The 13,057-nt window shown below is 47.7% G+C and overlaps 1 protein-coding gene across 6 annotated transcripts in view; it reads right to left on the bottom strand.

Annotated features, from left to right (window-relative positions):
• The window catches only part of LOC144729607 (ADP-ribose glycohydrolase MACROD1-like), a 192,003-nt gene that overhangs the window by 140,575 nt on the left and 38,371 nt on the right, over positions 1–13,057 (bottom strand). The gene's annotated exons all lie outside the window — the stretch shown is intronic.

The raw sequence follows: 13,057 nt of genomic DNA, 5'->3' as shown, positions 1-13,057 counted from the left end.
AGGGTGTGTGTGTGTGAAGATGAGGGGGACGAGGCAGCCACAGCGATTCGTGGGAGAGACCGGCGGAGAGCCTCGGCGATGGGTGGCCACCACCAAGATGCCCCTCACTTCGATGCAGGGGTCCCCCCCGCCATGTCCACGGGGCTTGCTCGGACCGAGCACCCTCCATCCACAGTGGTTCCATTCCAGATGTATGCACGCAAAAACCAGCGTCAAGTGTGGGCATTATCATCATACTTTGCTCGCCAGGAGCCTCACGACCCTTTTTAAAGTGCCCCAGTTAGAGGAACCCGCAGAGAGACCTTCACGGATTCACTGTGCCATAAAGCAATCTAAAGTCGTCACAAGTGCAGCGAAAGTACACACTTTGTTCTTTGGTTCTTTCGGTTAAGTCACATCTAAAGTTAAAATAATAAATTTAAATTATTATTTTAATTTATTATTTTATCTTTAGACGTGACTTAACCGAAAGAACCAAAGAATAATTCCTGCAGTCACGAAAGCTCCAAAAATTAAGATTGAACACACTTTGTTCCAAAGATAAAGTCTGACCTACGAAGCACAGATCTGGCCCAGGCTCCACACAACCGTGTAAAACAGCGGCCCATCGATCATGCCAGTCCTAAACAACATTTTACAATTGTAAAATTGTGTTAGCGTGCTTCCATACGTCAGGGAATTGATTTCTTGTCCGTTTCATCTGCCTGTTCGTCCATCCATCTGTTTATTTGTCAGTCTGCCCACATACATACCCACTCACCCAAAGCCCCATATCTATTTACTATCCATGACCCCTTCCCCGAGGGCTGGATATCCTGCGACCAATAATTTTAAACGATGACAATGGGTAAAATATATTAATAATTGCGTCACTTTCCCATTCCTTCCCCCGCACCTCCGATTAGCACGGCTGGCTACGTACGGTGCGAAAGAAAGTCAACACACAGGAGCCAACATACATTCCGCTGCTGGATGAAGGTCTTCCAACACCATTCTGGGTAACGGGCGGGGTTGTTTCGCTATACTTTGTCACGCAGGTCAGTGCAGGTTCCGTGAAAATGGGGCCCAGGACCAGTTCAGCCATCACTCACCACTGATGTCAACTGTGGCCAGAAATTACTCCGTTAAATCGGGTTTGTAACCACAGCCTCACCACTCCATTCCCGGTCGCAATGGGTAAGACCTCGTAAACAATAACGTTCGGAACGCAACACAGCAGGTTGCAGAGCAAAGCAAACATCGTCTCAGAACAAAGAAGAATTGCTAAGTTTGTACACCCATGCACACTTTCAGCAGGAATGCATGCACGATAAACACAATTAAACACGCCTATTGACTCGGTAATTTCCACTAATTGAACTTCCACAACCAGCCATTGTGATAATATCGGTCTTAGATATTTAAACTCCTGAGCGTTTACTTTCAGTCCTCGACAGGCACTGGGACTCCGATACCCGTCGGGCGAAGATGGATAACATCTCCAACCTTTCACCTCCATCCAATGACATCGCCTTCAACCTCGCGCTGGCACGGCGATTAGTGTTCGACCAACACAGCACGGCCCATCCCCCCTCCTACCCTCTCGCTCACTCACTCAAGCACATTCGAGCGACCCTCCCCCCTCGCTCTGTACCACCACCTTCTTCCCCGAAGGTCAGCCTGGCTGACAAATCAAAGGGGAGCAAAACTTACGAAGCGACGGACGGAGGCCATCACTCTGCCACGTTCTGGTGGAAGGTTGGGCCTGTGTGATCGGCGATGCGTGGAAGTGGGGCTCACAGCCTTGCCATCGTGTGATGCCCTGGCAGAAGGGCCATGCCACACCCGATGTACTTGATTGTTTACACCGTCGGAATATTATGTTGCATTACAAAGCAACAAAATGCATGGAATTAGTCGAATTTTCTTTTCGTGACTGAAAAAAAATATCTACTCAATCTTGCTTAACTTGATATTTATCAAAGCAGGAGAGGGGGAGGGGCTCATTATGCAAATCCATTAAATCAATGCGGCCTCTTTTGGGAATGTGGAAAACATGATCACCTGATACCAGGAACCAATCTAGAATCTGTGCTTTGCCACTAATTACACTTCAATTTAAAACTGCCAAATCTTGAAAAACTAGTTTCTAATATGAGGAACTGCAGCTGGAAACACACACACCAAAAGGACCCTGCGTGTGTGTGTGTGTGCGCCACTAGAACACATTAATTAATGTACGCTATATTAAGGCCTAAATGTTCTAACGAGTTTGTAAATGGATCCTAATGAATGACTCCTAATGAATAATGAATCCTAATTAAGTCATGTTCCATTCTGAAATTAAACTGCATGCAGTGTGTTCCCTGGGCACACACGAGGAGCCGGTGACTCAAATATAAATGAACTTTAGATAATGTGGCAGTCTTGTTACGTAACATTCTGAAAAAATTATCTTTAATACAAACAGGCAAGTCAAAATTTTAACGTAAACTCACAATCCCCGACCATACAATTTTGTCTTTCATACAAGACCCGGTAGAAAGCGGTTATTAAAGTGTTCATTTCCCTAAGTACGATTCCAGCGTTTTTGTGCGTGCAGGCACATGGCACCATATGGGGAGAAAGCGGTGAACAAAGCGCAAGAATTGTGCGTCTGTGCGAATGTTTGTTTTATATTATCGCGTTTAAAAACACGTGAATCCATTCACTGCACAGTGAGTGGACATCTCATGATTATCAGAATCAGAATATGTTTTATATTTCTATACTGCAGGAGGAATCCAAAGAGCGATAAAGCGCTTTTCCCACACATCTCCAGTAGGGTCACGGTATAAGAACGTGACAACGACAACGAGTGCAAAAACACGACAGGCAGCGCAAAGTACACGACGGGTAAAAACAAATCACTCAAAAACATGCAAATAAAACGATACAATCCCCAACCTACCAGGCATAGCCCACGGACGTATTAGCGCCACGCGCGGAGTCATGCGGAACCTCTTTTGGATGTGCACACGTGGCTCGTGGGTAAATCCGTCCTGAGCAGTGGGGGATTGAGAATCACGGCCCGAGGGTGATCCACACGCGGCGTGTGTACATCAACGTCTCTCTAGAAGAACGGCTCGGCTAGGATGTACAACTGTGCATTAATGTCACAGTCACCGTTAACAAACAACCCCTCTGAATAAACACATTCCTGCGGAGGGAGCTGGTAGGAACGTTGGGTTGCTCGGCCAATGGCCAGGGTCAACGGCGGCGTGGTGTATTCCGCAAATATGGCCGACTGTGAGGGCAGGCACAAGCCGGCGTGAGTAGGTTAAACGTTGAGTTTTATAAGGGCACCACGGGGTGATCAGACCCTCCCCACCCAGCCCCACCCCCCACCCAACCCCACCCTCCCCACCCAACCCCTCCCCACCCTCCCCACCCAGCCCCACCCCTCCCATTTTTGTATGAACGACGGACGGACACAATAATCCCCTGTGGGCTGGTGGAACCAGGTGGTTCCTACCAGTATAATAGTGAATAATGTCCAGCTCCTTGTCAATCCAATGCTGGATCAAGGCCTCCCGATTCCGTGGTGGTCACGGGGCTTGTTTGACCGAACTTCACGGTTCCGCTCAGTTTGGGGTTTCCTAAAAATTGGGGCACTGGAACGTTGCAGATCACTCGCCACCGGTGTTAGCTGTGGACGGGAATCAAACTCCGCTGGCCGAGTGTGTAGCGCGGTGCGTGAACCATTATGCCACTACTCCCCTCCTCCCCCAGCGCCTCTTGAAAGTGAAAAGTATCGTAACACGGTAATTGTTTGGGTAACGGTTATTCAACTCCGGCCTATAGATTAAACTTGTTATGCAGTATATTGTTCACAATATAAAGCAGTACTTGTGAATAATTGTTGTAAAGCATACACCCACTGCCAATCGAGTCGCTGGAATATCATCCGGAGAGGATGTTACACACGGTTAAGTGCTTGTTAGTCCCTGTTGTTACCGACTGTAATTTCAAACGTTAAATTACAATCCCATTCTTCATTCTCATGCCTCCGAGCTGTGGTTCCGCTGTGCTTTGTAGGCGATACTGTTCAAATCTGTACGCTCACAAAATGGTTGGGTCTTGCCCAGCTTGCTTTTTCATCACGTGATAAGGTTACTGACAAATTACAATAGCAGATATTTAACAAAACATTCCAGAGTTTGTGTCACAACATACTGCAGCAGGCCTCCGAAATATCTATATCCCTAGACAAATAATACCGATTTCCTTGAAAGATTTCTCTTGAACTTACAAGACTAACATTTACTTTTTTCTTCTTTCAAAAAAATACATTATTATAATCTGTATTGGCATACAGGTTTGGCGGTACGGACTGACAAGACTGTTACAGATGAAGACAGAGCAGTGGCGCGTTGTGAACCCATAAGCGCGAGTTCCATTCCCAGCTATGGCGAGTGGCGAGTAATATCTGAACCGGGTCATGGGCTCTCCTACACCATTCACCACTGATGAGCACGGTGAAGTATGGTCGAACAACCCCCATGACTGACACGACGTGGGGAAGAGCCTTTATCCAGCCAAGGATCAATCCGTGGGAATGTGAATCGTTTCGATTCACGTGGGATTTTAATTGAGTACAAAGTTATTTTTTTTTTTAAACTGCAGTTTTCTTGCTGTGGTTGTCTCACCTGATGACGATTGCTTGTGTTGCGATCAAAACGTTGTCGTCTATTATTTTTTCTACCTACGTGACTTTACCGAAAGAACCAAAGAGCATGGATTCCTGCAGTCACGAAAGCTTCAAATCAAGATTTCATTTAAGACATTTCAATTTAGAAAAAAATACACATAAGCCATTGTGGTTGATTTTTTTGTGCGTTTAGTTTCTTGTCCCCCCCCCCCTCCCACGCACCTCCGATTAGCACGGTTGGCTACATACGGTGCGAAAGAAGTTCAACATACATACAACCCGACAACGCGAGCTCTATTGCTAACGGCCACGGCTACCATGAGAGTGGGTGAGCAATGTCTGAAGCGGTCCCGACTACCCCGACAGTCGAAGCAAGGTCAAACGAGACCCATGACGAACCACACTTCATTGGGAGGAGGCCTTCATCCAGCAGAGGATTGGCAAAGGGCCGAATATTATTTTCCGTATTATTTGTTGCAGATGCCGTTCCATTCGGCCAATTACACGCAAGAACACTTGGTCATATAGGTTGCCCGAACAATTCACAGTTGCTGAAATATAATAAACGCCTACGTGTATAGGTGTACAGTTCCCCCCCACTGCGCAGAGAGCATGAGACACACCATATAAGCAGGGCCATCAGTTCTCACTTTTACTCAGAATCGGAATTCCACCGTTGGCTTTGCGAATTATCCATGGCACGTTCGGCACAGAGCTTGTGACCGAGGAGTGTTTTTTTTATGTTGTTGTTGTTCCCTACACCCGGCGTTACACGGAGAGAAACGCCTGCACTCGCTCGCACCACCACCACCTGTTATGCATCACGGAGGCTACAGGACACAGACACAGCCCCATTGCCAACTGCAATCATGCTCACCAATTTGCCCGTGCAAATTCTCACGAACGCAAGAGAGAGCGGGTGCTATAAAAGAGGGGCAACATGGGTAATGCAACACTGCGGAGGTTAAGGGAGCACGGAGTCACTTGGGTCTTGAAACTCTTTCAGGAGACCAGGTTTCAGACCCACTGCCTGGGCACAGCGGGGAGACCTGTGGGTCCATCTCTGCTGATGTCCCAACCCATCAGCGTTAATAAAAGTAACAACCAACAGTGTTCAGAGTATCAATTTCAAGTGTGTGCTCACTTTGCAACAAAGAAAGAAAAACTCCCGGAGGAATAACGCATTTGGAAATGTCGTCTTTCCGCGTTCGTTCAAATTTAAGACAAAACAAGCGAGACTGCCCCCCACCATTGCACCGTAGACACCAAAGGGATCGCTAACCTGATATGACCAGCACAAGCCTACCGTACAGGAAGACCAGGAAGACGCAACCCACAAAGAAAATAGCTCTCGTTTTTCGCAGATAGCCACAGAGGCCGCGTCTGTCTTGGGCCGTCGTCCCACGCAAGTTTGAAGACGGCGATAAGGACACACATGCTGTTGTGAGAGAGGCCCTGTGCTATCAACCACTGCATTACCCATGCCCGCCCCTGCGAAAAGCAAACAAATTGAGAAAGAAGAGCAACGCAATTGGCCCTAAGTACTTAACCGCGAGCTAATGGACTAATAACCGAGTTGTAAAAACCACCCCCCAAATTACAGAATGAGTGGCAATGGCCATTTTTAACTAAGGAATGAAATAAATCTCCATTGTCATATTTATTTTTGGAGGGGAGGGGAGTAGATGGGTAATGCTGTGCGCTACAGCACATTGAACAAAATTACAGGCAATAAACATGTCCTGGCCACATCCTGTTTTTTAGTCAATTACACAGGAAGGCCAGGGTGTGTCTTTGTGACCCCCCTGGAACTCTCAAACAATTAAAGCCTTCCTGCCTCTGTGTCCATTACAGACGCTGCTGCTGCTGCCACGCGATCTTCCCCCACCCGCTGTTGGAAGCGAATCATGCCGCCAATGGGCATCAGACGCCGCGCGATTAATCTGGGACCGGCGCGCGAGTTTGCAGGAGGACCCGCTCTCTCGTTTTCCTCCAGCGGAGGAAACGGCACTGCCTTCCCCCCCCAACCACAAAGCGATTCGGACGCTTCCTGCCGTGTCTCTGACAGCGTTGCCGTGTGTCTCCGACACGGCAACGCCGGGCTGCCATGCGCACAATTCTAGCTGCGGCACGGACACCGATGCGGGAGACATTTTCGTACCTGCGCGGGCAGCGTCAGCGCCACGCGATGTGGCCACAAAAAAACACGATCGTACACAACGTGAAGGGGACGGCTTACGAACGCCGCATTCACTAGAAGCGTGGACACGGGTGGGATCTTCTTTGAACTGGGTTTTAGTAACACGGGGGGGGGGGCGGGGTGGAGTAGGGCGCCGGGTTGGGGGGGTGCGCGCGGGTACCAGTGGCCTTGATTGGGGGGCCGCCACGCCTAAAAAGGTTGAGAGAACCAGTGCGGCCGAAGGGGCTCGGCCAGTTTGGAGACTCACTTTGGAGGCTTCCCATCAAGGCCCAGATACACACGACGATGATGACGAAAATGAAAGAAACATCCCGTTGGCGATTCGCCCTGGCGTTGACGGTGGTGGAAGACAGCGGCGATGTTTTGCAGCAACAACAACAATAAAAGCACGATGAAAATCGACGGCCTCCGACGTGGCAGTTCTCAGTGCCCTCCCAACGGCGCTGCTTTTAGACGCAGGCTTTTGAGAATCGCGCAAAGAATGAGCCATGGGGAGTGTTGTGATACCCACCCACGCGCGAAGGAAGGAGAGGAGAAACTCCTGCTGTCGGTTCAAAAACCGCCAACAGGAAGAATGTACGTGCAAATCATAAGCTTTTCCATGGATAGATTCAGGAGGAGGGATAAGTAATCCGGGTGAATTCTGCAGGATTCATATTCAATCCCGACGATTCCACCAGAGCCAATTCTGGAATTAATTGACTGGCATTAAAAACACAGCTACGGAAGAATCATACAATGGAATGGAATGGAATTCCAAAGCGACTCTGTTGCCAAGCTGGTTTCGCTAAGCTTTTAATGTGCTTAACTTAGCTAAACACACAGTGTCAGCAGCGCAGCATGGCGATCCAGACCGATTCCACGCAGCCAGAACTGGCACCGAAATGCACAGGAAATGGCGCACTCGGGCAAGAAGGGAGGTCTGCTGCCCACGGAGTGCGGGCGGCCGAGCGGAAGCCGGAGTGGGCACCGTCCTTTTCCCGCACCCACGCACAGCCGGCGCTGCACGCAGCAGCTAAAGAGCAAATCAACCAAGGCTACGGACGCCGATTGAATCGATATCGATTGACGAATTGAAGCATCGTTACAACCCTTAATTGAAACGGTCAGTTCATGGCTGCACGGCGTCGTCGTGTGTAGATCAATACGGGCTAATGACTTCCAAACACTAACAAGAAGGCAGGCTCCACCCTGCGAACCATTACCGCGACGTCGCACATGAAGAGTATCGGGCGGGGGGGGGGGTCAGCATCAGCCAGACGCTGGGCCCAAAGTAGCAATTTCCTGCACAAGGTAAAAGTCGATTCTCGTGGACAAAACGACGGGGGTCGCACTTTTCATTCGCGCACGCATGAGCAAAAATCCCAACATGCACGGCTCGTAGTCACGCGCACTCAGGACTCGATTTGCGGAGGGGCAAGCAGCAGAAAAGTGGCAAAAGTTTCACCGCTATACAAATATATATAAAGGCTATAAGACTAGTCTAGTGGTCGGCAAAAAATGTATCATTCAAAGATGACAGGTGAAGGCGAGTGATATAACTTTCAGACGTTTCCACAAAGTGTTGGCTCAGCTGTCACAAGAACGTTAAAGAATAGAGTGAAAGTCCTCCTATACGCCCCCCTTCCATTATCCGCGCGTGCTCATCCTATTATCTGCACTCAGGCACGAAATAACAAAAGTGGAAGCCACAGCACATTTATCCTCTTATCTGCACAACGGGGGAGGTGGGGGAGTGGGGGTTTGTCTTTGACACCATCTGACCTAAAAGTGGTTTCTCCAAAATAAGTAAATCACTGGATTATCCACAAGAAAGTATTCTGAAGAGAAGTAACCCACAAGTGGGAGCAAACCTCACAGCCAAAGGGTAGTCATCTGTGCAGATGCGGATACGGACAGATAGCAGGGATCTGCCAATATCACCCCGCATATCTCAACTAAACTACTTTTCTTTTACCAGGTAAGAAGGCCCACTGAGCTATATAGGTATATTTCATAAGCCACCTGGCCACAAATTATAGCTCAACAAAGTGGCTTATCCACATGGAAATGTATCAAAGCCAAATGCTCTCAACGCATGTTTCTAAATGTGGGGGGGGAAAACCGGAGGATCCGGAGAAAAATCCACGCGACGACGGGGAGAGAGAGAGAGAGAGAGACGCAACCTCCAAATAAAGAGCAGGCGTCAGGATGGGGATCGAACCAACGACCTCCTGCATACCAGGAGAGGCAGTTAACATCTCACCACCCTGGCGCCACCGTTACGTAAACAGGCACGCACTTTGCACCGAACCCAAACCAAACGCTGCAACGCAACGCTGGCTTCGTGTGTGGGGCCTCAGGGCCTCAGGGCCTCGTGCGTTTGAGAGCTCATGCACCGACATGTGTTGGGTGTTGTGCAGGTGCAATGATAACTATCTTGGCGTGCTCCTAATTAGCAACCTCCCCCCCCAAGCAAGAAGAATTAAGATAATTGTGCTGCCAGCTGGGCTGTAGCGGCACACCGCTGCTGCTGCACGGTAATGCCTGTCAGGCACCTTTAGAGAATCGCTTCAATGCTTTAATTATAATTTAACATCTCATTGTCAGAGTTACTTTCGTACAGAGTAATGAAATACCCGTGTCGACTTCGGAGCTGTTGAAAACGAGGATTAGAAACAAAAAATCCTCGGCACAATTGAGAGGTGAGCGCGTTTATTCTCGAGTTTTTTCCTTACATACGTACATAACAACCCAGCAAAAGGCCAATTTCTTATCGTCCTGTCGGTATATATATATTCTAAAAAGCATCGTGTAATCAAATTCTGGACCCAATCCACGGAGACGTAAGGAGAAGTACAAGGGACATGTGTGTATCGATGATGACATGTGCCAAGGCGCCACTCTCCTCGGTCTGGCGAAACAAATGGGAAGTGGTCTGCGTAGCTGCGGCGCATGCGCGTGCGTTTTCAATCAGCCGCCGCGACACGTAGAGCAGTTGTGGCGGCGCCGAAATGCACACGTACAAAATCACCTCCAGCCACTTAAAATTCACAGCTGGATGGCCGTGGCAATTCGACGAACACCACCGATCCATCTCTCTCCAGCGGCGGCGCGGCTCAATTGCGCATCACGTCGTCGCTGGCACGGACGATAACAAAGCAAACGCTGAAGTCACCCAAAATTATCTTTGGTCACTAAGCCAACGTAGTACCTTCACCGCCGTGTGAATATTGTATTTGCATTTTCTGGAGCGAGCGTGAATTACCTGTGATGGCAAGCGGTGGCAAAGATCGTCACAAGCGCACACAGGCGTTCAATTTGAACAAAAAATTATTATTTAAAAGACACACGGACTGCAACACCATAAATGTTGACCATTTCCCATATACAATCATACATCGCAGACAAGCATTCAAAAAAATGTAAAAAATTTACCCCATGTGTTCTTTTCATGCAAGGCAAACACAAAAAAAACACACAATAGAACTCTAATGGAAGAATGTTTTCCCTCTTTTGAATGTAGGAGGGCTGCTTTGGCAGTGGAGACATTTTCCAAACTCTTGAGCAGACTCAGTAATTCCAGGATGCAGCTGGTGCCTCAGATGTACAAGCTTGTGTTCTTTCCACCGAGGGTCATTCGAGAATTATTTTCTTTATTTACCCGCCGCATCATCGCGAGAGAGGCGAAGGGGGAACTCTGCGGATTGAAAACTCAAGTGCACAGCCGCTAGAGCTATGCACTTTTGAATATCGATTGAAAACCAATTTCTTTAGAACTGCTTGTTGCGTTGTCGTTCCCCAGCACCTCCGATTAAACACGGTTGGCTACGTACGGTGTGAAAAAAGTTCACGCGCACACACATACATGCACAATGAGTTGGGTCAAGAGGCTACAGGCATCAGCTGTTGTCCTTTGCTACTCCACATGATTTATTTAGCAATTTACCTACCTATATGCACTGTTAATTTGTGTAACTCTTAAAACCAGATGACCTCTTTTCTCGTGAAGAACCTCAGTGCAACACCGAAGCAACGCGTCATCCGTCTCGTCCCTTTACATTGAAGTTCTGTAGACCGGAGATGCGGCTAATGTTTTCTTGAATCAATCCGTACGGAGATTTGAGCAAACCCTTTGCATCCAAGGGGCTTTCTCTGGGCTCTCTGGTGTCCTATTACAAGCAAAGCACTCACGAATAGAATGGAAAAACAGCCCCCAGTGAGGGCCACCCCTGAAAAAGCCACGATACTCCGTAACATTTCCCTGGATAAATAGAGGAAATTATTATTTCATGGCTGTGTTTGTGCATCCTTTGCTGTATTCGTTTCACACCTCACATGACGCGATTTGTGCACAAGGCTACGACCAAAAATAAATAAGACTGGACTGAGACAATTCAGTTTGATAGCCTCAGCTCTGTCACCAGTGGTTGAGCAATGCTCCTGTCCCTCATAGTTGTAAGAATAGTTTCACATTCAATTGTGTCAAGCCCAGCTCAGACGACACGGTCTAAAGGCCGCTGGCCTTCAGGTGGTCCCAATGGCGGTAGAGCAGCAGTGGTTGCGTAACACGGACCAGTGACAGATGATGTTGTAGGCAAATGTATTCGCCGTCTACAATGTCACGTCCCAAATAAAAGGACCCAAACATAGCACCTCATGGCTTTGAAGACAATGGTGCTCCATCAACCGTGTCAAAAGATCAACAGCCCGATGCGTAAATCTCCTCCTTGAATTAAAACTTAAAGACACAAGCCCCAAGCAGCGCGACTGCAGCCATGTAACGCCAATGATGGATCACACAGTGAAGCACTGTAGTCTGTCTGGCTTTCTTCAACGGAGTAGAAAAACTACGCAAATTCTCTCCTGAAGCCCTCTTCTAGTGAGCAGACCATGGGCGTTGTCATTCAGCTCATGAACATTTTGCCATCATACACAAATGGCAAGTTTCAGATTGGAAAAGTTTGGATCTTTGTATTTTTAACGACGATTTCGTATCGTCGGATCAGTCGAATGACGTAACGATCCAACGCCGTTTCACGCTAACAAACGTGACGTCACCAGGGTGCCACTTGCTCCCCTGTTGGAACGGGGGGGAGTAATGTAACCTGTGTTACGTCATTTCCTGTGATGTCATACTTTTCGGAACAGTCTGAATAAAACCAAAACTGTCATATCGGGCGAACTTTCGTATCTAGGCCCGATTTAAATTAATCAAATTAATTTGTATAGATTCGGAAGTCGGGAACACAATCCCCAAGACAGACTGCGTCATGTTGTTTTAAGCATGGCTCTGCTGTAACGTGGAGTTTCAGAACAGCAGCGAAACAAGTTTTAATCCATGCGCAGATGCTACTGTGTCTGCGTCCTGAATATAATTAGCGGACGAATGTAAAAATAAATATAATTTTAACAGTCAACTCAGCTTAGACCAACTTAGAAATTATACCCATGGACTCTGAGAACCTTGAAACAAAAAGCAGTGTACACATAATGAACCCTATGTGTGTGAATTAATAGCTAAATCAATACAATAACCACATTAAATGGTAACAGAATCCACCAACATTACAAATAAGTTACCTTCATAGTGAAATACTGCCACCTTGTGGGCAACATTAATAGGCCCTAAAATCTCTTACAAAATTACTGCATTTTAAACATTTGCGCCAATAGCAGAATCAACACCAAGCCCAGCTGCCTTTGTCTCTGCAGCTGCAAATACTTACACACGGCACCAGGTGCTCATCTGAGGCTGAGCTTACCTAGAGGAGGCCCACGCCAGTTTTACATTTTAATTTCCACTCGTCTTGTGCACACAGCTCGTCCCCAAGCAATTATTAATTCCTCGATTACTACACGTTATTTATACTCGGAATGCATGCTGCCTGACCATGCGTGTAAGAATGGATTATTTTCAATTCGCGCAAGACTTACGGGCAGTTTCTCCTTAAGCCAATGGTCAGGACAAACGTGACCGATCGGATGGGGCGGTACAATTGAGCCGGAGACGGATGAGATAACAGCACAAAATGAGTCGCTTTACAAATGAGAAGATTCGTGCGCAAAAAAAAACGCCGTTACAGACAAAACGGAGAATACAGACTGCAAAAGCGAGATGGTGCAGCCGAGACGCTGCGGGCAGTAAAAACAAAGCGAAGACATTACGGACAAAGCGAAGACATTACGGACAATGCAGATGAGAACAG

Source organism: Lampetra planeri, chromosome 33, assembly GCF_965212315.1.
Source record: "Lampetra planeri chromosome 33, kcLamPlan1.2.h2, whole genome shotgun sequence".
In the NCBI taxonomy this organism is placed as follows: domain Eukaryota; kingdom Metazoa; phylum Chordata; class Hyperoartia; order Petromyzontiformes; family Petromyzontidae; genus Lampetra; species Lampetra planeri.
The sequence above is the reverse complement of the archived record's forward strand: the minus strand, read 5'-3'. Positions and strand labels throughout refer to the sequence as shown.